Consider the following 23,950-nt stretch of genomic DNA (forward strand, 5'->3'; position numbering starts at 1 on the left):
TTTTTGAAAAAAACAAAAAACATCTTGAGCACAGAAACAAATGTCTAACTCTGGTGATCATCCAGGTGTGGTGGCTCCTGAAACTGATCTCTTCAGCATTCTGTCTTATCATTCTCTGGTGTTTTATCGCTTTGAGTACCAGACAACAATGGGCTAGAAGCATGAATCTGATATGGGATGGATGATTTTTCAATAGTCCCCCTAGGAAATATCATGTCTAGAGATAAAATTGCTAAATGCACCCAATGGCTAGGATAGACGCATGATCAAGAGCTGTGTGACCCCAGAGACCGAACTGATGAGTCTGTCATGTGTCTGACCTAGGTCCTCTTTGTATATGTTATTGTTGTGTAGCTTCGTCTTCTTGTGGGATTCCTAACAGTGGGAGCAGTGGTTGTCTCTGATTCTTTTCCCTGCTTTGAGGGACCTTTTCCTCCTGCTGGGTTGCCTCATCCAACTTGATAGGAGGGTTTGTGCCTGGTCTTACTTTGCCTTGTTATGCCATCTTTAGTTGATATTCCCGGGAGGCCTGCTCTTCTCTGAAGGGAAAACAAAGGAGGAGTGGATCTGGAGGTGAGGGGGTGGTATGGGGAGGTGGGGGATACGGGACGGACTAGGGGGAGAGGAGGGAGAGGAAACTACAGTCAGGATGTAATGTATGAGAGAAGAATAAATTGAAAAAAGAATTATATGACCTAATTCTCAAAGTGGTGAGGGTCAGCCTAGGCGCCTCAGATGGAGTGAGCTTGAAACCAAGCTGCTCTTTCCTGTGCCCTGACACTGGGTGGGGTTTGCTTCTTGGGCCTCCTTATTTTCATCTGGTTAGAGGGGAACCACAGCAAAATCTACCTCCTACAGCCAGCGAGAGAGTTGAACAGACTGATGTTTAAGCTCTAGATGTTGTCAGAGGACATCAGGACAGAGTGAGGCAGGAAGCCAGTATCAGGTAAACTCACAAAGTTAATATGGACAGAGATTTCCCCAAAGGACGGATTTCATAAGGGCTAGCTCAAAGAGAACTCACTCGAGACTGAAGAAAATCAACACAACACGACGAATAGTTGATCTGACCCAATGAATCCAAAAGGAACTGAAAGCATAGTGCTTGTTTGACAACATCCTGGTGATGTTGCCAAGGGGTTGGGGGCAAGCCAGTGAACTGGCTTCATTTGGGGCCTCACGACTTTGAAACTGAGATCCATTGTCTTGAATATTCTAAGCGTTAGGACAATCTCAGTCTTTGCTGGGGGATGTGATTGTTCTGAAAGACAGACGGTTTGGAAGAATGCTTGAATTTTAGGGACAAGTAAGGTAAGTTAAAAACACAGAATCGGTTTTCTTGTCGATCAGCAAACTAGTTCTGACAGCACACTCTGAAGAGGAGCTCCCAAGTCGTGTGAATCATTAGTACCCCGGTGAAATAAATAACCATGTTGCTTTTATATACACCTTTGAGGTGGTCAGAAACCCTTCATGCTTCATATGTAGGCTCTGTGGTGGTTTGGGTAGAAATGGCCCCCATAGACTCATGTATGTAAATGCTTGGCCACAAAGAGAGAGTGGCACTGTTAGGAGGTGTGGCCTTGTTGGAGTAGCTGTGGTCTTGTTGGAGGAAGTGTGTCACTGTGGGTATGGGCTTTGAGGTCTCATATATGCTCAAGCTAGGCCTAGTGTGAGAGTCACCTTCTACTGCCTGTGGATCAAGATGTAGAACTCTCAGTCACCTCTCCATGTCTGCCTGCCATGATGATAGGCCAGATCCAATAAAACGTTTTCCTTTCTGAAAGTTGCTGCGGTCATGGTGTCCATGACCACAATAGAAACCCTAACTAAGACAGGCTCTAACTGCAAAAATGGTCCTCATTTTTAGGACATATTTATGACATATTCTAAAGGAAAACAACAACAACTGGGTGTGAAATTCGAAAATAACACCCATGGGGGTTCTAATCCCAGCAATCTACTTAGGATCAGAGCATACTGACTAACATCAACAGGAGGAGATCGTGGATGAGGGACAGTAATCGGCAGCGTGGAACTCTCTGCTTACAGTGAACCCGGCTGCGGAGGTGGAGTACTGCCTAACTCCCTCACACCGTCACGCCCTCAATATTTCATGCGGTGTAAACATTTCTTTTCCTGTGTAGACAACAACCCGAAAAGTATTGCAAGAATTCAAAGCTACAGCCAGAGAGGCAAAGTCAGGCCTTCCCAGTGTCCCAGAAAATCAGTGCTTACACATGGTGTCACACACAAACACTCAGTCCTGGAAGCGATTGCACTAACAAACAATTCCATCCTTCTCTACATGTAACGGGCTTCTGTGCATTCACAGCTACACACCCATGGCTAAGTGAGTTCTTAAAACCATCTGGGCAAGCATCATCTGCTTTCCCATTTTTCTTTACCAACAACGGGAGTGATAAATGCTATCAGTTGAACAGGGTTAATACATTCCACCGTCATAAATCCTGCTCATCTGTGGGAACACCCTTTTCCCTTTAGATAGATATCCAAGGAGACAAGGAAGTCAGAAGCGGGAACTGTAAACTGACTTGTCGTTGCATTTCCTACTTGAACAGACCTGGGGGACACGGAAGCTAAGGGCTAAAATATGCCTTGGAACATCTACTCACCCTGTCTGGATGTCAGAAATGGTGACTTTAGGATTTTACAACTGGCACATAAGCAGGCAAGTTTGGCAGCTGGGGGATGAAGAGCCAGAGGAAGTGACTGGACGCTCAGTGTCCGTTGCTCGTGAGATGGACCTACATGCTGTGCTCATGGTCCTCATGGTCTCCAGAACCATGTTCTTGGTGTGGCCATCCCAGACTTTCTCTGCTGTTACTGTCATGATCTGGCCCACAGGCCATTGCTCTCCATGTGTCATCATCTCTGCTCTGTAGCCACAGGATGAGGCGTTCTATGCCCCAGCCTTGTAGCTTCCTCTCTGCCATCTGTGGTACTTATCACACTTAAACCACTCATCCCTTTGTCTGAGTTTTGGGTATTGCTGTCACCAGGAGCACCTTCCCTCTCTAATCTCAAATGTCAGATTGCAACACTCTGTGCAATCTTTAATGCCCGCACCTCAGGATGTGAGACAGTACAGCAGCCCCCAGCATCAGGGGCAATCCGTTTCCCTTCCTCTTGAACTCTGGGTAGCCTTCCTGTCATGTGAGTTCAGGCTCCAGGGGTCCTGCAGTCCCACAGCCTTGCTGCTGGGACACTGCCCTGAGGATACCAGTTAAGGTTGCTGGCCCAGCTGAACAGAGCCCAAGAACCATCAAAAAACAGTCCTTGGTGGCTGTCCCCAAGGTTACACAGATCTGCCAGCTTCACTGACCCTCCGGCTGGCAGCAGTTTTATGAACGGGCTAGGTGAGGCCAATGGGGATGGAGAGACAGCAAGCTTCTGGGGTAGCTTGCTACGTGGCAGCAGTGACAGTGACCTGAAATCTCCAGAACTGTGACAAAACACCCGACAATAACCTCTTGAGGAAGAGAGGGTTTACTTTGAACTCCAGTGTGAGCGTACAAACAGTCATGGCAGGGAGGGTGTGGCGGCAGGCGCTGGAGGCAGCTAAGTGCATTGCGTCATCAGTCAAGGAGACAGAGAGAACAGAATGACAGTCCTTAGCTCACTTTTTCCTTTCCATCCCATTTGAGACTCCAGCTCAGAACAGTGCTGCCTCCATTCTCAGGTGGGTGTTTTGACATCAGCCTAATCTGTGCACAGCCATGCCCAGAGGGTGGCCCTAGATCCTGTCAGGTTGACACACTAAATCGGCACGTGGCCTTTCTTGGATGCTGGATTTTTTTTCCCCACAGTGTGTCAGTGGGGCATGGCAACTTTTAGGAGTAACAGCACCCGAAACCATTTCTTAGTACCTCTGAATGGAATTGGTTCCACGTCATGGGGCACTCAGAGCTATAGAAGGAAGAAAAGTGGCTGGCTTTCTGGACCCAGTGTACTCATGAGTGTGTTTTAAATGTGGAAGAAGCAAGCCGGAGAGAACGATGGAGACGCTTTTGGGATGGCTTTGAATAGGAAGGAAAGGGGCCAGAGAGCCAGGAATGCAGGTGAGTTCTGGAAAGGAGAAAGGGTAAGGAATCAGTCTCTTCACCAGCCTCCGGAAGGAACAAAGCCTGCCAATGCTTTAAGCTGAAAGACCTTGCATCTCCAGACTTGAGGGTTAGCCAATGCATGCTGTTTCATGCCACTTAGTGTTCAATCATTTGTTCCGGCGGCGGTGGACATCAGCGCTGCATGCGCTAGCCTCCCAGTGACTTCTTGAATTCTAGGTGCTGTTTGGGACCTGAGTAGGCACCTTTGCAAATCTTTCCCCCACTTCTTGCTCATCTGTAAAATTCTATTTATTCCTTAAAACTGCTTTCAGATACTGTTACCTCTAGATAATTTCTTAGCTACCCTTCTCCACAGACCAATTTGCTCCGTTCCCTGGCTGACAGATGTTTCGTGCAGGAGTGTCTGAGGTTTTTTGCTACTTTTTGGTAAAGTTGATACCTCCCAAATTCCCATCTCATTTACCCAGTATCATTACATATATCTAGAGTTCAGCTGTGTGCTAATGTGCAATACACTTCTTCCATGAGCCATGCCTAACTGTGCCGTCAGGTTCAAAGTTCCCCTTTTTGACTCTCTCTCTCTCTCTTTTTCTCCCCCTCAATCACGGGCAAAACAACAACCATGTTGGAATATGACCTCAGCTTCTTAAGTCGTTCCTCGTCGTGTGGCAGTTCCGTGCTCACCCCTCCCTCAGCCCTTGAAATGATGGTTTCTGTGGTGTTTTGTCCCTCCTTATGAAACAGGCTCCCAACAAAGTGTGGCTGTCATAATTCCATATTGAGGGGAAACCCAGGATGGGCCAGTTTGCTCCCAACAGGTGCACCTCAGTGTCTGGTCACATAGTATGTTCAGATGAGGCCCTAAGACTCCTCACTCGTTAAGAAATTCAGATCCTAGGGAGTGTGGGCGGGGCTATCACACGTCGAAGTCATTTCACCGTGGGTTCCTTAATGAAGTTGGGGCAACCACTGTGGGGGTGTGCCACCTTTCCCGTCATCACTTCCTCTGTCTCTTTTGGATTTGCTATTCTCATCAAGGCCCTAGGAGCAGTTGGCTTAAGAGCAGAGATTGAAGCTCCCACCCCCACTCCACGCACAGGTAGCTTCCATAATTCCCACGAGAAACCAATAATCCATAACACAAGACATTGTTCAGATTGGTGGTCAGCAGAAATACTGGCAGAACAAAGACTCTGGTATTTTGAGGAATCTGTCCTGAAGAAAAGTTGGGAACTTTCTACTGTTGACATGAACAAAAGGGAAATGGCAGATGTTGCATAATAGTGAATAAAGACAGCCCAGTTTCCATTCCTGCAGAGGGTGTCAGGCTATGCTCTTAGTTGCCGATCTGGGCAGGCAAGGGCTGATTTATATGTAAGATAAACATCTTCTCTGCAGTGGAGAATGCATTTCAGGGCCGGGGAAAGGGCAGTCAGGGCCAGGCCAGACCTTCTAGTCAAGGCTGCTCAGACTGGATCTCTAGGGTAAAAGTTATCCAAGTCAGCAGAACTGTCATGCCCATCCACAACGTTTTAAGTTCGATAAAGCATTTTGATGAGAAACTTAAGTAACAGGATGCTGTATAGAGGCCCCCGGGCGCCAGGAAACTCAGGGCCGTCTCTTGGAAGCTAAATGGTGCTTTTAAATACACCCACTTATGACCCTTCCTTGAGCCCTGTGATAACAGCAAGGCCATGTTTCCATGTTTTCTGTTTTCTCAAAGCTAGAGGTCAGAGAGTTTTGAGCCAGCAATGGACATAAACTTTCTCTTCTACATCAGCTACATTTAAGTTGCCCTTACTGAAGAAAAAAAAAAGCATTAAAAAACAGGGTCTGAGAGATGGCTCACGGGGTAAAGGTGCCTGGCTACCAGGCCTGATGACCTGAGCTCAATTCCTGGGACGTTTATGGTGGAAGGAGAGAACAGACTCTCAAAAACTGTCCACTTGAGCCATGGCATGTAGGTGTGTAAGTCCCTCTGTCTCTCTGTCTATGTCTCTCTCTCTCTCTCTCTTACACACACACACTCACACACATACACACACACACACACACACACACACACACTAAATAAAAACAATAAAAATGAAAAAAGAAAAACCCAGCCAGGTGGTGGTGGTGCACGCCTTTAGTCCCAGCACTCGGGAGGCAGAGGCAGGTAGATCTCTGTGAGTTTGAGACCACCCCGGTCTACAAGAGCTAGTTCCAGGACAGCCTCCAAAGCCACAGAGAAATCCTGTCTCGAAAAACAAAACAACAACAACAAAAAATTAAATAAATAAATAAAATAAAATAAAAAAAACTTAAAAGATATATCAAGATGCTGGAATTGGTAGTGCACACTTGTAAATTCTACTACTTGGGAAACTGAGGCAGGAGGATCTCATCTTTGAGACCAGCCTAGGCTGCACAGGGAGACCCTGCCCTACCTGCCAAGCATGAAACTCCAGACTAGATCTAACCACCACAACTAGGCTGTGTACTCCATTCTAGACACGCTGGCCTACTTTCTCCTACAAGTAGGCCACATAACACTCCCTTGGATGGCTCTGCTTACGGCAAGGCTCATCCTTACCCACTAACTGAAACTGTTTTCTCCTTCTGGGCTATAGGAAGGCCAACTACAGAAGGGTAGGCTTGCTCTCCTGGACTTCAGAGTCAAATGCCTACAGATGGGCTGAGTCCCTTCAAGACTGTGAAAGGCTACATGAGAGACAGACTCTTGAGTTTAGGTTCGCAGACCAGGCCTCTATGAAGAGGCTCCATTTTCTCACTGTCTGGAGTTAAGAGGCCCCCAGGCAGAAGGCAGAGAGGTCAGGAGCTCTCTGTAGACAGAACGAGGAGAAGACAGTGTGATGATGGGTAGGATGGGTAGGCATGGGTCAGGTCATCCCTTTCTTCCACGACTCCTAGGAGATTTGGAGTTACTCCAAATGCTGTGAGAAGCAGGTACTTTTTCCACAGAAGAGCAGCAGGTTCTGATGGGCTTCCAAAGGGTGCTACCAGAGTCACAAGGCTGCCCCAAGAACAGAGAATAGAAAGGACGGGTGATCATGAGAGAAAGGATTGCCTCTCTGTGGGATCCACAGAGGTAGTCAAGCAGATAGGCCCCATTGCATCTTGGAAGATGATGAATTAAAAGCCCTTTCCTTGCACACTGACTTCTGGGGTGTTTATTGTATCCCAGTTTGTAAGACAGATCATTATATTTCTATATATTGTACCTAGCCCCCACCAGGAGTATACATTTCTTCTCCTTATTTTGAGATAGGGTCTCATGTAGCCCAAGCTGGCTTCTACCTCGATGTGTAGCCAAGGGTGACCTTGAACTTCTGAACCTCCTGACTCTACCTCCTCAGTGCCAGATTTATGTATTGCTGGGGATTGAACCCAGGACTTTATGTGCATTGTGTGAGCACTCTACTAACTGAATCATATTTCCAGCTCTAGACTGTACATTTTTGACATCAGAAGTCTTTTTTTCTTTTACTCTTTAAATTGTCCCAGTGCCTTACCCATATGCATCTTTCTGTAAAAGTTGAGTCGGGCACAGAAGTTCAACCGTCCGACTCTCCCTAGGAACCTTGCACCTGGGGTTGGCAGAGAACTCAAACGCAGTTGCCTCCACTGACTGACTAAGTCCAATGGCCTTGAGAGTAGCAAGTGGCTAAGACTGTGGTGGGTGACAGGAACACTTTAAAGGACATCTATGGTGGCTCATCATGAGAGCGGCACTTGACAGTTGTCATCAAACCCACTCCTGTCCCCTAGTGAGAAGGGCATCCATTACCATGGGAACTGTTGGAAGGCCTTGCAGTCTACCAAGGCCTGTTAGATTTTTCCAAAAGCTCGAGCATGTGGAGATTCCTCCCTTCCCAGAGAAACTTCTGCTCTCTACCTGCCCCTCTCTGGAGAATGTCCCTGGACCCAGGGAGGTCTCACCTTATCTGAAAGCTGTCTCCAAGTCAGATGCTTGACTCATCTTTAGCTTGACCCCTGGCATAGATTCCTGCTAGAAGGCTCCCCCTTACTGCACATATGATGAGTAAGACTTGTGCTAGGATGGGAGCTGGAGAGATGGCTCAGCAGTTAAGAGCACTGACTGCTCTTCCAGAGGTCCTGAGTTCAATTCCCAGCAACCACAAGGTGGTTTACAACCATCTACAATGAGATCTGGTGCCCTCCTCTGGTGTGTAGGAATACATGCAGGCAGAAAGGCTGTATACATAATAAATAAGTAAATCTTAAAAAAAAAAAAAAGACTTGTGCTAGGAGCCTTACGATAGGATGGTGCCACTTAATGTAAATTAGGGTTTGTCCCCAGGCTCCCCAAACCTATATGTTCCTCATACTCTGGAATGAAGTTGAGCTGATTCACTGAAGTCTGTCTCCAGGAGGTCTGTCTCCATCAACCCACAGCTGTCTGAATCCTGTTCCCCACTTCTGCTCCTTCCACCCTCTTGGACCAATGCAGCCAATGATCTGGAAGAAGCAGCAGAGTCACAGGAGACCATGAGGACCAAGATCAGGTCCCTCCACCAAATGGAAAGTCAAGGGACAAGGAAAAGCGCCAACAAATACAGGCGAGAGGCACCAAAGGCTTTACTTGACTGGAAGCAATAAAAGAACTTGTTGATTATTGTGCTCCAGCACCTATTGTCAACTTATAAACCTTGGTAATATTTACACATAAAGGTACAGTGGAGGTCTCATTTCCTTTCAGACATTAGCAACCCAATTCAAAGGGTTTCCAAACCCTTCTTGTGAGTCTATCTTGTGAACCTGGCTAGAAAGGAGAGAGAAGAGGCATAGGAACCAATGAGATACGGAGAATGGCTTGTGACAGATGTGGAAGTCAAGCCATAGAGTGCAATTAGCTGGCTTCAACAATGGTACCAGGAAGAAGGGTGAGGAGTAGCCATATGTTAGAAGTTGAAGGACACCTACCAAATCTCGTCCATGGAGCCAAGCAAGGAATTTACTTGTGGCCTGTGGCCTGCCCATTTTCAAAGGGAAAGAATTGGTCCCCCAGCAGTAAGCAATCAACATGTTCTTCATCACACATAACCATAACGTAGTCACAAGGGCTGGGATGCCTTGGAACATGGCTGGAAAAGGAGATCATGTGGCCAGTAGAAGGTTTCTGAGAGATGGACATATTGCCCCGAGCATGGAGCAGCCCTGTGGCCTCTTGCTGAAGAGGGCCAGATATAGAGATCTGAGCATAGACAGGGATTTCTATACTGGCCTAGCACCCACCTACCTGCTTGGCCAGGCCTTTCTTCAGCCCTCCCTCCCTCCCTCCCTCTCTGTCTTTCTCTCATTCTTTCTTTCCATGAATGGAGGAAGACACTTGAGGCCCTGTTACAAACCCTGGAGTGGATATTCTGTGAGACATAACAGGAGAAAAGAAAAGATATGACCCAAACTGACGTAGTGGAGCCCATTCTATATGGAGAGGAACCTGGCCCAGCCTAGACACAGGAGTGTGGGGGTGGAGAGATACCTCGGTCATGCCTCAACTACATGATGGGACAGACTTAGTAGACTTTCTAGGGGAGGCCTTACCCTCTCCATGGGAGGAAGGGGGGTGGAGGGAGGGGGAACCGGGATTGGAATGTAAAAAATAAATTAATAATAATGATAAAAGATGTGACCAATACAAATGAAGCTAAAATGTGTGTAATTAAACAGTAAGTGAGGTTATGCAGGTAATGAAACCAGAGAAATAAAGGCAGCCTGTGAATGACACGAGGGGATCCGTGTAAAAAACAAACCAAAACATGGGTGGCAGTAAATAGCAGAAATGGGAACTTGGCAGGCCTGGTGAGGGGCAGCGGAACACCAGAAACCCTTTTGCACGCAGAGCTGAAGGCTGTGATGGGTTGGCAGATAAGGAAAGGGCTGGATGTCAAAACACATCTCCCAGGTAGTATTTGCTCTGAAGAATTGAGGGAGCAAAGGGCAGCTGGGTAGACCAGAGGAGAGGAGGGTAAGCCAGGCGCCGTGTCATGAGCGACAAGCCCCAGCACTGACAGGTGGTTGTCTGGAGAGGTTTCAGGATATGTAATGAGACAGGAGAAACAACCAGACAGCCTAATCAGTTTGAATCAGGCAGCCACACTGTGCATATACAAAACTTATCTCTGAAAGATACCTTGGAAAGTACAAGAAGGGCAATTCCTAACAAAAAAACATCAAAGCGATAAACAAATCTTTATAAATCAAAGGGCATGCAGCGCACAGGAAGAAAAACGCAAGTTCAAGGAAAAGCTCGCAAAAGTCACTGAAGCACGTGGGCTGGAAACTAAAAGCCAGTCAATGTCAGCGTGAAAGCGGAAGAGCAGCATGCATGGGGGGTGAGTGATAAACAACAGAACTGACAAGCATGGGGGGGGGTTCAAACCTACAGGAGCCAGTGAACCTCCCTTCCAGTGTGTTTATTTAGCACACATGAGCTCATAGAGATTAAAGCCCCCCCACCCCTACCCAAAGTACAAATTCTATGAAACACTTATGTTGGTCACAAAACAAGTATTGGAAGATTCAAAAGGACAGTTTTACAGCCACCGCCTCCTGAACTCTTACACGTGAAAGGACTGCCTCTTGAAATACCAGAGGTCCAACACTTTCAGAAGATGTAGTTATCATGTCCTTGGTAAGAATGGCAGAAGTCAGGGTCTGAGGAATTGGTTTACTTGGCGAGAGTTTGCTTCACGGGCAGGGAATTCCTGGCACCCACCAAAACTCTGGGGTCAATGGTATGTGCCTATAATTACAGCCCGAGGAAAGTGGAGGCAGGAGAATTCCTGGGGCTCCCCCTGGCCAGACACACTAGCAGAAACCACAAGTTTTGGGTCTGGTGAAACCCTGGGTAATGTGATTTAAAAATAAAAAGTAATATGATTGAGGAAGACTACTGTTGTCAACTTCTGGGTTCCACACATGCATATACACTTGTACGATACACTACACATACATACACTACGCACACACACACTTGCACATGCAAGCACAGACACTAAACACAGACACACAGGACAAAACAATTCAAATGGAAAGCAAGGGAGAGAATTAACAAAGGAGCTTGCTGTGTGATCTTGGGGATTTCCCCTCCCTCCTTCCCTCCCTCCCTCCTTCCTTCCCTCCCCCTCCCCCTCCCTCCCTCCCTCCCTCCCTCCCTTCCTCCCTCCCTCCTTTCCTCCCTATTTCCACTTCTTTCTTTGGGGATATGTCTCACTGTGTAGCTCTGGCTGGCCTGGAACTCACAAAAATCCACTGGTCCCTGCATCTGTCTCCGAACTGGAAATAAAGGTATGTACCACCACATAAAGTATGGGCATATTTCTTAAGTCAAACCTTCATTTCCTCTAGAAATTGGGGATAGCCCTACTCAAGAGGTTGTTTGAAACTAAATTAGATCATGCTTGTAAAATATTTGAATCACTTATATATGCCTCATACATGGGAAGTCCGGTCTCAGGCTGTTGATAAAGGTGGGTTTCTGCAAGTTAAAGAGGAAGAGCAAATATCCAAGGGTCTTTACTGAAGGCAGAGCTGAGAGCGCTATCAGATGCACAAGGAGGCATAATCTAAAAGCAGGGGCCCCATTCTTCTTCCATTGTATGGAACCCCATCTCAGTGAGGTGGCTTGTCCACTACAGTGGACAAGAGAATCTAAAAGCGCTCTATGTCATGTGTGAGTCTCACAGCAGAACTCTGAAAACAGTCTCCCTCCTCAGAGTGCTCGTCCCTAGGGCTCCTTTTTCCTGGCACCCAGTGGAGTGTCTCTCTGCCCGCTAGGCCCTCTGTCTTTCCCTGGGGCATACTATTCCTCTTGCAGGAGTAGCCATCAAAGTCGGCTTGCTACCTGCCCTTCCTATCCATTATGTAAGACCTATGGCCAGCTTAATGGACCTTCCCTGGGCTCCAGCCTTGTCAGTGAGTGGCGATATTCATATAGGACTACTTAAAATGTAGTAATGTATTATGTCCTTGTCATCTTGGAAAAGAATGTCACCCTCTTCAACTGCAACAATAATGCAGAGAATGTACTGGAAGGAAACAATGAGCAGACAGCTGCTGGGTGAAGCAGCAATGGCTCGTTCCTATCCTTTCTTCCCAAGTGCATGTTGTGTTGGCGTGTGCGTGCATGCGTGTGTGTGTGTGTGTGTGTGTGTGTGTGTGTGTGTGTGTGTGTGTGTGTGTGTGTGTAGGTCAGAGGTTTGACATCTGCTGTCTTTTGCGATCCCTCTCTGCTTTATTTATCCAGGCTAGGTTTCTTGATGATTCTGGAGTTCACCAATTTGTCTAGGCCAGCTTGTCCCAAGGGATCCCTGCCTCTATCTGCCAAGTGCTGGGATCACAGGCAGGCCACCAGGCCTGCTTGGCTTTGAATGCCGGTACTGGAGACTCCAACCCCTGTCCTCCCATTTGTGCGGCAAGCACCTTACTCACCGGAGCAATCTCCCAGCCCCCATTTTTCTTTCTTGTTTGTTTGCTTCTACATTTTCAATAAAATGTGGCAGGACCAAGTTCACACACTATAAATCTTACTCACTTACAAATGTATAATTTATTTATTTACTTTTAATATTCCCAAAGTCAGACAATGAAACTCATATGCAACGGCATTGCATCATCCTCTAAGGAAATCTTCGTTCATTCCAGCTGGCACTACCCCGGCCTTGACCAGCACTAGTCTTTCCGCTGTCGAATTTGCCTGCTCCTGACATTTCTTGAGAATGATGTCATGCCATCCAGAGCCTTCTCTATTTGTCTTCCTCCCCTCAGCAAATGTTTTGCATTAGGACTTCAGTTATTCATCCCTCCACAGCGGGATAGTACTTTTTTTTTTTTAACAAGCATTGCTTTGACTTATTTTGGATGTTTTCAAAACACGGTCTTACTATGTAGCCACAGCTGTCCTGAAACTCACTTTGTGGACTAAGGTGGCCTTGAACTCCTAGAGATCCACCTGCATCTGCCACCACCAGTGTTGTTGGCATTAAAGGCGAGGGCCACCATGTTCAACATGCACTGCTTTTATAAAGGAGCACTATTTCAGGTTTTAAAAAAACATAAGGACTGTATATTGTAACCACATATTGCTAATTATACTTAGTGTGCCTATACAAACTAGTTTTAAACTATTGCTATTAGTAGTGGTGTGTGTGTGTGTGTGTGTGTGTGTGTGTGTGTGTGTGTGTGTAGGCCAGAGGAGGATTTGTGTGTCCTGCTCTATCATTCTCTCTTATTTCCTTTAGATAGGGTCTCACTGAACCTGGGATAGGCTGCTGGAATTAAAGCCACGCACCACCACAAAAGATCCTCCTTATTTTTGAAGGCACAGCACTGGAGTTACAGGCACAAAGGCCATGCTCAGTTTCACATGGGGGTCCTGGGATGTGAACTCAGGTTTTCATGTGTGTACAGAAAACGCTTTTTCCCACTGAGTCATTGCTCCAGCCCCTAAAAATATTATTATTATTATTATTATTATTATTATTATTATTATTATTATTATTATTGGGTGTTTTGCCTCATCTTTCAGAGGCCAGAAGAGGGAGTCAGTTCTCCTGCAGCTGGAGTTACAGACAGTTGTGAGCTTTCGTATGGGTGCTGGGAATTGAACGCAGGTCCTCTGCAGCAGCAAGGGTAACAAGTGCTCCTAACCTCGGAGCCATCTCTCTAGACCCCTAAAACTTGCTTTTGAAGAAGCTTAAGTTTCTTTAAAAAGCCTGTTTGTGAACTGCAGCCAGCAAGCTTTCCTCTGACACAGGCTTTCAAATGGGAAAATGAAAGAGAAAAACCCCAAACCAACCAGAAGTCAAAATGATATTTTGCTGAATACCAGACCCAGAAACTGAACTAAATAAAAAGACAGCCGAGGCCACTCAGAACAAACACATACAATTCTATTTCTAGTAGGAGAGGAAAAATTCTTGGCTTTGAAAACTCGAGCATCCAAAGAAAATATTTATGCTAGCAGAAATGAACAAATTGAAGTAGTTAGAAAGCAAATGTATTCCACAGAAATCAATCACCATTACGCTATTTCGAGCATGGGTCAGCAAGGCAGTACGACTGAAACTGACATTCTTTAAGAGGAAAGTGACTCTGGATTTCCCAGTTGGCATGCTGTGCGCATGTCTGTGTTTCTGAAGTCACGGGTACAAAGTTACAGATGTACATTCAGGCGCAGATTTCACGCTGTTATTGTACTGAAAAGGGTGACTCCCGTGAGTTCTCAGATCCACGGGTGACAGAGTTGTGCCTGAACCTGACATTAGTTGGTTCGGATGAGGTGACAGTCAAATGAAGAGTCAGGGTCTGTTGGTGAAGGGCTCACCTTGGCTGTGGGATTTGAGCGCCTCAGCCACTTGGAAGGTGGCCTTGGCTATGCTCTATGAAAAGGATAGGAGGCTGGACAGAAGTCAGGAAAGAAATCTGATGCCCAGTAGAGAGTCAGTGGGGCATTTGTTTGGATTAGAATAATGCTACTGTCTATACCAGAATGTTCTTGGCACTTCAGTTCCTAAGGACCAGCCGTTGGAAACAACCCATTACATGTAGAATGAATAAATCAACAATAACTTGAGATCCATTCATACAGCGGAATACTCTATACTGCTAAAAGTGTAGGAAGTCTTGCTACACTCACCAGGGATGGATCTCACATGCACAACACCAGGCGAGAGAAGCTAGACAGGACCAAGCGTACAGGGTGGGCTGGCAAGATGCCTCAGTTGGTAAAGTGAGGACCTGAGTTTAGATCCCCAGCACCCACATGGTGCACATCTGTAACTAAGACTAAAATTGTAGGGAGAAGGTGCTCAGGGTATCCCTCTCAAGGTAAGGCTAAAGTTGAGAACCACGGAACTCTTAATGTCCTGGGGCAGCACCCCACTAGTTCACAAGAGCAAACTGAAGACTTTGACAAGTCCATTCAAGTACTGTCAGTGTTAAAAACAAACAAGTTTTAGAAACTTAAAATTAAATAAACTATCCTCAGTCCTCAAAAGCCACCATTTTCTAAGTATTTCCTGCTTTTATTAGAATCTATGCTGGGTTGGAAGGATGGCTCAGCAGAGCAGAACACTGGCTGCTCTTGTCAAGGACCCACATTTGATCCCTAGCACCCACTTGGCAGCTCACAACCACCTGCAACTGCACTTCCAAAGAATCTGATGCCTTCTTCTGGCCTCTGTGGGCACTGGGTGCCCAAGCGGAGAACAGACATACATGCAGGCAAAACTCCCACCCAATAAAAAAACCAGAATACAATAATTAAAAATACACATACAGAATTTATGCATTAGAGGTAGTCACTGCATTCTTATGTGCAGGGTGGATTTATGGCAGAAGAGTGTGTCTTTATGCTGTCTCCAAGCTTTGTCACCTCACAAGTGTTCACACCATAGCAACAGGCCACTGTAACAAATCAGGGCTTGATTCACTGTTCTGTAGAATCTCATAAATAGCGTGCTGTGTGTGTGTGTGTGTGTGTGTGTGTGTGTGTGTGTGTGTGTATGACTGTTACATTGTGAATAGTTCACCTGAGGAAATGTCTTTGCAGAGTTTAAACACGGCTACTCGCTTGGATGTAGACTCCCTCACATCAGCGACAGCTTTGTGCAGTTTGGACCTGTGCTTCTGTGGTTTCGCTTCTGTCTGACTCATCACTGTGAAAGACTACAAAACACTCATGTGGGAACTGAGCTCCGCTTTCCTGATTAACTATGTGTTGGCTGTGGTTAGAAGAGTGTGTGCATGCGTGTCTGACAGGACCATTCAGTGAGAAACAGTCATCAATGTGAGAGTTATAATAAGGTATTGTAATGTTATTATTGTCTGTTAATTGCTTGTTCTACAGTCTTGATGTCATTAGCATTTGTGTGGGTATGTATGTATGTATGTATCTGGTGGGAACTGGGTCCAGAGCCTTGAACATGTTAAGTGCACACTCTAGAAGCACTTCCATGTATGCTCATGTATGTAGTAGTTATTGTGGTGGTTAATCTTCCTTGGTTACTCAAGTGGATGTAGGATCACCACGGGAACAGGCATTTGGGTGTGTCTTCGAGAATGCTTATTGAGAGGTTTAACTAAAACTCATTGTGAAGGTGGATGGTACCAGCCCATGCTCTGGGGTCTCAGACTGAAGACAAAGGAGAAGGCCAGCCGAGCCCAGCTTTCACCTTGCCCTCCTTCCTGACTGCAGCTGCTGCAATGTGATCACCTGCTGCACACTCTACGCCTTCCCCTCAAACTGTGGGCCTACAGAAACCCTTTCTCCCTTGAGTTGTTGCCATCCGAAGTTTTATCGCAACAGTGAGATTAACGGACGCAATTATCTTCCCCATGCGATGTAGCAGCACACCACTGTTTTCATTTCTTTTATGTTTAAGACCCAAGCAGACAAACTTAGGCGAGGCTGCAGCCATGGCCTGACCACTACAAGCTCATGAGGTACGGGGAGGTATCTACCTGCAAATCTCACCAGCTGTTTGGAAAACCCTGATACCAGGTCCTACCTCAGAGCTCCCGAGTCAGATGATCTTTTCCCACAAAATTCCCATTCCCCTTCATGCACATTAATAAAATTGGAGCCTAGGTTTAAGCATAATTAACTCCCTGCTAAGAACTGAAACCAAAGCTCAACTCCTCTGAGATTAGTAACAGCATTAGGGACATTGCAGTAGCTGGTGACTGGAAGGCACAAGGCCCCAGCTTAGCTGCTTCACAGCACTGGAGAAACGCACAATGGCCACACCCATTTTGCATTACACATGTGTCAACTACTAAGTGGTAACTGCTCCATCAGGGAAAAGAAGTCCATTTGAGGCCGTTGAATTATTAATACAGAAGAAACAGGTGCGACCGAAGGTAAAAACCAGCCCTGGCAGCTTCCCTCTGCTGTATGATAGACAGGATGTGTTGCCAAGACTCGGTTCCAAAAGTCCAGAGCCCAGCAGCAAGAGCCATGTGACAAAGGTGGCAGCTGGGGAGAGGCGTGTGCTGAACGGCTTCCCAGAGGTGTCATTTAGGCCAGGCTTAGCAAGTGCAGAGGAGGAAGGGTGAAATTGCAATGGTATACTTTCTTATCTATTCCCTTAGCAGCAACACACAGCACAGAGGAAGAAAGCAAAACAATAACAACAACAAAAACAGACCTCAATAATGCACCACTAGTTGCAAAGCAGGGAACTCTGACATGCTTCTAAATTGAAAGCAAAAGCTTTCTTCGGGCAATGACCATCTCTGAATATATATATATCTTGTTACTTGCTTGGAAACATTGTAGTTGCTTGGAGATGCAAAGTCTATGTGAAAAACCAGAACCAAGCAGTGTCTGGAAGGGAATGAGAGACCCAGATCTCCAAGATGAGATGGGTATTAGTCTAAAACGATAAAAGGAGTTCATGGAAACTCTCTCTCGTGATTCGAGACTACAGAAAAAGAAATTCAACCGTGGATGTGCTGTGAGAATCAGGAGATAGAGAGGTGGGGGAGAAAGGGAAGAGGATGTGGGAGAGAGGAGAGCGACACACACACACACACACACACACACACAGAGAGAGAGAGAGAGAGAGAGAGAGAGAACACTCACCATGAAATGTAAATGTTACTGTAAGTAATTATTCATATAACACCCACATACAATGGCACCAGTAAATTCATCAACAAAATGATATGACTATCCAAATATATTGCTCTGCTTCCTGTTGAGCTATTCCAGGAAGGCCGAGAAGACAACTAACCTCATTGAGCACCCACTATTCGGTCTATACCTGTGATTTCAGGAAATCCTCATTATCCGCAGGATGAGGCTATACCATAGCCATTTTCGGGCAAGGAGAGTGAAGTTCGAAATCATCCAACTAGTAGCAGCCAGAGCCGAGACAAAATTGCAAAGCTCCGGATGGGTGGCTCAGCTGAGGCGGCCTGGACAGGATCAGAGCTTTGAGAGTTATGTTCTGATGAGGAGAAAAAGGAACACTGTGTGTTGACATCTCTGCCGATAAGGAGGGCTGCTCCTAGTGCCCGCTGTATCAGTATCCCGCTGGCACGCTCTTATCACCCTTTGCCGAGCATGGCTTAGGTTGTGTGTGTATTTTGGACTCACTATTTGGAACTGTGGCGAAGTTGGAGAGCTCAGGAGCCTTGGCACTTTCCAGGTGGTGTTATGTAACGGGATGGAGCCTGGGTTGGATTGGGAGACCTGGGCTGAGTTCAAGAGAAGTCACTTATTAACTATGAGAGTGGTCAAGTTACATCACTTCACTAGTGCCAGCCAGGGCTTTGCCACCAGAGGGAGGCTGAAGCCAGTGACCTTATAAGGACTTTCCTGACTCTATGATTCAACCCTCATTGACTTGAGTGCTTATGTCTGCGACTTCCATCAACATCCATTAGAAATGACCTTCCGTCAGCAGATTCGTATAGGTAAGATGGCCAGGTAGCTCAAATTATGTATTTATTAGTTGTATCACACATAGATAGCGTCATTTAGCCTCTGTGTTTCACCCCTTGCAAAAGTAACCTGGACTGAAATAGGCTAAAGCACCCATTTCCAGGAGTTCATCAAGAATGCATTTCAAATCCTTGGTCAGGCTGAAGTCCAATCAAGCCAAGCTCCATTTCCTATTAGCTCCTTGACTAATGTCTCTTAGTCTCTGTTTTTCTCTCCCTTCCTGCTTTGCTTCTGTTAAATTGGAATTGATAATGAATATCAGTCATAGATAAGTCTCTGCTTGGTATCTTGAGGAACGGAATGAAGTCCTAGTAATAGTTATAGCTCAGGCCAAGCTATAACCAGTATAGACCAGAAGTGGCTGGTTTGCCCTTATGGCTGGCTAAGAATTCAAAGGAACTCACAGATGGACAGAGCCTGAGATCAAAGCCCATCAGTACTGGGAACTTGCCATTGCACAAGAAATAAACTCAAGACCGGGGTAGAGAAGTGTAATTACTCTGTCTAGACCTCCTGGCAGTTCACCCTTTCGTGTGTCTGAGTCACCGCTAAAAGGAATACCTGAAGGCAGGCAGTGCCAAGGATGTCTGGGAAGACCAAGGCCCCCCTCACCCTTCATTTCCCATGTCTTGACTGGCCCATTTCCCAAGTTCTGTCCTAAGGTGCCTAGGGAACAAAGGGGCTGAGAGAAGTGGCCGATTATATGGTAGTCGCTGGCTTCACTTGCTTTACAAGCTAGAACAATCCCCAGATAGCCCATCTGTAGCCATTCTGTCCATTTGAGCGCTGTCTCCCACCACCCTCCAAGCTTTCTTTCCCTCCCCCCCATACGTTATCCCCTATGTTTTCCCCCCTCCTTAGCTGTTTGTAACTTGTTTTGAATTCCTCCTCCTAGTTTTTAGTGTTGTGAGGTTGATGGAGAGCCTCGGTGGAGAGAGAAAGAAGGTGAGAAGAAAGACTAGATTCAAATCACCAGTTATGGGAAGCTAAAGGGAGGCTTTTTATTGTTATAATACAGTGTATGTGTGTATGTGTGTGTGTGTGTGTGTGTGTGTGTGTGTGTGTGTGTGTGTGTGTACACCCACGTGCATGTGCGCAAGCTTGCAGGCCCACATGGAAGCCACAGAGCTCTGGCTCTTGTTCCCCAGGCACTGTCCATTCATTTCTCTCTCTCTCTCTCTCTCTCTCTCTCTCTCTCTCTCTCTCTCTCTCTCTCTCTCTCTCTCTCTCTCTCTCAGGCAGTGTTTCTCACTAGGCTGAGATTTGCTTGTCTAGGCTGACTGATCATCAAGCCCCAGGGATCCATCTGTCCTGGCCTCTGCCTCCCCAGCGATGGAATTACAAGCATGCTCAGCTTTTTTTTTTCTCTCTCTCTTAAAGGTAGCTTCTGGGAATCCAGTAATTTAGAGCCTCATGTTTGTAGAGCAAGCACTTTACAGACTGGGCCATCTCCCAGGCCCAGGTTTGTCTGTTTCCTACAAGTCAGTTTACCAAGCAAAGCCAGCAACGTTCCAAATGTTTCTAGTTGTTTTACAAGAGACAAGCCACACACCGTAACCAAAGCCTGCTGATGTCCAAAAAAGAAAAGGGAACAAACGGCTGAATGCTAACTAATTATCATTAGAGATAGCATGCTAATTCTAAGGTTCTTCTTGGCCCCAACATTCTGTAATTTGACTACTTTAAATAAATTATAGGTTTATGATTGTCATATTGATTATTTTTATGGCATATCATTCATCACAGCTAGCCATATATCAGTTAATGGTGAGGTCCTGGCCCGTAATGGAATCTCCCCAATATAAGTTAATGGTGAGGTCCTGGCCCGTAATGGAATCTCCCCAATTCAAACCATGGCGTATGATCTGTCTTGTCATGGTCTAGAATATAATAAACTTTATAGACCAAGCTCTTATAGGATAGCATGTGGTTATCTTTTAATTGATCAAAAATACCCCCTAACTAAGTGTGCTTTTCCAATGCTATTAGGTGAGCTGGGGTTGGCAGTACATGAAAAAGATGGTATCCAGAGGTCTCCTTAATAGTCCATTCCCTATCCCATTATTAATGACTCACTGCTTAAAGTTCCTCGAGCAGGATTAACAACTGTTACAAATTATTCTTCAAAAAAGAGCTAGGAGGGAAATAGAGGCAAGAGATGCTGCTAATTCAGATGCAAACCGGAAGTGTCCGTGACTTCAGATACTGGCCTCTTTCAGAACTTTGGTTGGGATTTATCTACTACATATCCAGACCCCTCTGCTGGAAGTAGAACATTTCAGGCTCGTGGAGGTTTTAAGAGCTACTCTACTTTGAGGCGCCATAGCATGTCACGCTGTCCTGTTTTTAACCAAAGATGCAGAGTGCCAGTTTTGTACCTGTGATCCTTTGTAAGAGATGGTGTCTCTGCCTCCATGGTCCTGTAATTTCACGGCTCAAAACAACTATGCAGTCTCTCTGATGGTTTGAAATTCTATATCCTGCCTATTCCCAAATGCTCATCTATGTAGCTGAAAACTTATACTTGGTACATGGGATTCAAAGTAATGTCACAGAACAGAAAATACTGATTTTTTTTAAATGAAAGTTCTGGGGCAAAGTTCTCCCCACCCCTCGGTTTTTGGATTTGCACGGCTATGGTTTATTCTCCACTTTTTTTCCACATGTGAACGCCTAACATCTTGTGTCTCATTTCAGCTTAGAAAATTCTCAAGAGTCGGAAACCACCCATCTCCTGTGATAAAAATTGTTATCCTTAACAGATCCATGCTAGGAAGTTCCCTACTCTTACTCAAGGGAGTGGAATCTGTTCCACTGAGTTTCACTGGGTGATCTGTAGCTACTGGGCTAAACAAATCACTTAACCTTGCTTGACCCCAGTCTCCCTGTTGAAGAAGTTTTCAAATAGGAGTTTATGTTTTAGAGTGAGGTAAAATTTTAAAAATTAATCCATAATGGTTGCATACGACAGGGTTATATATGCATATGTATATATATGTATAAATAATATGTATGTGTAAAGATATACATATGTTTGTCCATTTATATGTATTACACACATTCATAGAATAAAAACATAAATGTACAGAAACAAACACTACCCAAATCTTGACTCAAACTCAACAAATGTCCACTACTATTCTGTCAAGTTTACTTCTGTGTCCTGAAGGCTAAGATGAAGTTGAATTGTCTTCATTACTGATACCCAGATCCCCAAGATCCTCAGCTCTCTAGCACCATTTTAATTTTCAAGTTAGTAAGAAAACAGCAGAAAGCATCGAGGGACACAAGGTTCATGTTAGCCCCATCTTCCTCACAGAGAAAACAGAATGATTTCCACCAGCAAAGAACTTGCATCGTTTCCAATAAACAAGGTAAGCAGCAAAACCCAATTCTTCCGAGACACATGACTAAGACACCTCTTCTAAAACCCACATTCAGCCTCAGCGGCTGCCCCGTCCATCTGTGTGTTGTGGGTTTGCACAAAGATACTGACCTGGCTCACTGGAAGTGAAGAACAGACGTCCCTGCTCACGGCTGGACTTACCTAGAGACAGAGAGAAACACTGTTGAAATCTCACTGCCCATGGGAGCAGGTGGATTTTTTTTAAACATGTTTTGTTTGTATCTCTCTTTACAGCCACCTGATTTTAGCTGATGCCATGCATACACTGACATTTCTTTGGGTCAAGTGTATCCTGAAATATCTATGTTAACATTTTATGGCATCCACAAAAGTATATTTCTGAGCGTTTGGGGATGGTGTAGAAAAAGCACTTAGCCACAAGCTGTTGGGAGGTGCAGTGAAAACTTTTGGGCATAGAAGCCAAGGAAGGGGGAGAGATATTTTCCTTCAAAAATGTCACTTTAAAACAATATAATCTTAACTCCAAAGCAAGCAATTCAGGTTTCTTCTATTTTTCTTTTTCTTTTTTTTTGTGGAGGATTAATTTAACAATATCAACTAGTTTCTGTGCCTCTTTGTGATTGATTACACATAGCCCTGTGCCTTGAGATGCCCACCACCTTCACGATCTTGGAAGATAAGAGTTGGCAAGCTTAAAAGATTGTTGGTAACACTCCCCACCCATAATGGTGGTCCAAAGTTTTCCACTCTGGGATGGAACGGGTCAAAACCATACCCCCATTAGCAATCAAGTATGATCCAGGAATCTCCAGGGGAACCTTGTTTAATATAATAATTGACTGCTCACTCTACCTGTGGAGCAACATGCAGATGGACGTTCTTTACAGTCTAAAAGCTTGAGTTTATCTTATGGGAAGCACCAGATCTCATAGGCGTTCAAATGATCATTGAAGATGAAATACAACACCGAGTCTCAAGGTCGTGTTTGTAAGTAAACTTAGGAGTCTGTTGGTGGTTTACCATCTGCCCCCGGAAAAGTGGAAAGCCCCTGGAAGCTTGGGATGGTTTTGAGTCTCCTGGATGTTTCTTAAAGCAGTCATTCCCCAGCCGGGGTGGGAGAAACCCCAGAGTCATCGAAACTAAGTATCCAAGTAGAGTTCTGCAGCTGCCCCCAAACATAGACAAGGGAGGTTCAAATCAGGATGACTAGATGACTCCTCTGCTCGCTACTTTTCCCAGCTTTCTGTGCCGGTGTATATGTATCAATCTTCATGCACCTCTCCGCCTCCCCGCCCCCCCCCCGGCCCCCCGGCCCCAGCACAGTCAGCTCCAAAGGCACAGCTTGTGCGCTGACGTGCAAAACCAAGTCAAAACCCTGTGCTTGGCTCTCCCTCCTAACTTTCTGGCTTGTCCAAGTCTAAATATTGACTTTGCTCCTCCGTTGAGTAGTTTGATACGGATGGAAACCGCACGGCCAACAGAGGGATCGAATGATATATTTTTACACAGCCTTGCCTTCCTTCCGCTTGCTTTTTTTTTTTTTTTGGGTGGGGTGGGGGGTGGGCGTGGATCTCTTCTGCACATCTCCCCCGTACCTGGCTGTGAACCCAGTAAGCTCAAGCCCACGCACAAGTTCGGGTGTGTGCAAGCCCCTCAGGCAGCGTGTACCGGTTGTCACAGCAACTCACAACCGACTCCCTACACAGAGGGCTTGGGGTGGGGGGGAGGGCGAGGGGCGTCGCCGTGCACCCAAACGCACTGCTCCAGGCAGTGCAAGCGCCCAGGGGAACAGAGCACCTCGCTTCTAGGGTCCCGGGTCCCCCCCCCCCCACGGTCCTTCGAGGAAAAGGCGCCTTCCCGGGGGGCGCGGCAGCACCCGCTCTGGTGCAGCCGGCTTCCTAAGGTGCCTGTTGTACGTGTTCTCAGCAGCTACAAGTTAGGGGTGCGGCTGGGGCGGGTATCTCTTCAGCTCACGCGCCTGGGAGGGGACTGTCCTTTGCCTCCCATCAGCTCGCCCCC

General features: G+C 46.1%; 1 protein-coding gene across 9 annotated transcripts in view; it reads right to left on the minus strand.

Annotated features, from left to right (window-relative positions):
• Rhobtb1 (Rho related BTB domain containing 1) overlaps window positions 1-23,950 on the minus strand; it is a 72,482-nt gene that overhangs the window by 43,640 nt on the left and 4,892 nt on the right. For 3 of the 9 annotated variants that reach the window (XM_040732158.1, XM_040732155.1, XM_040732156.1), the window contains exons 2-3: window positions 22,061-22,111; window positions 17,882-18,035 (exon numbers count right to left, since the gene is read on the minus strand). The gene's annotated coding sequence lies outside the window, so the exon portion shown is untranslated. Of the gene's footprint in view, window positions 1-17,881; window positions 18,068-22,060; window positions 22,112-23,950 lie in introns of all 9 variants that reach the window. The other 6 variants (XM_040732157.1, XM_021227593.2, XM_040732153.1 and 3 more) reach the window with 2 other exon arrangements.

The sequence above is a fragment of the Mesocricetus auratus genome, unplaced genomic scaffold (genome assembly GCF_017639785.1).
Source record: "Mesocricetus auratus isolate SY011 unplaced genomic scaffold, BCM_Maur_2.0 Super-Scaffold_100027, whole genome shotgun sequence".
NCBI classification, from domain to species: domain Eukaryota; kingdom Metazoa; phylum Chordata; class Mammalia; order Rodentia; family Cricetidae; genus Mesocricetus; species Mesocricetus auratus.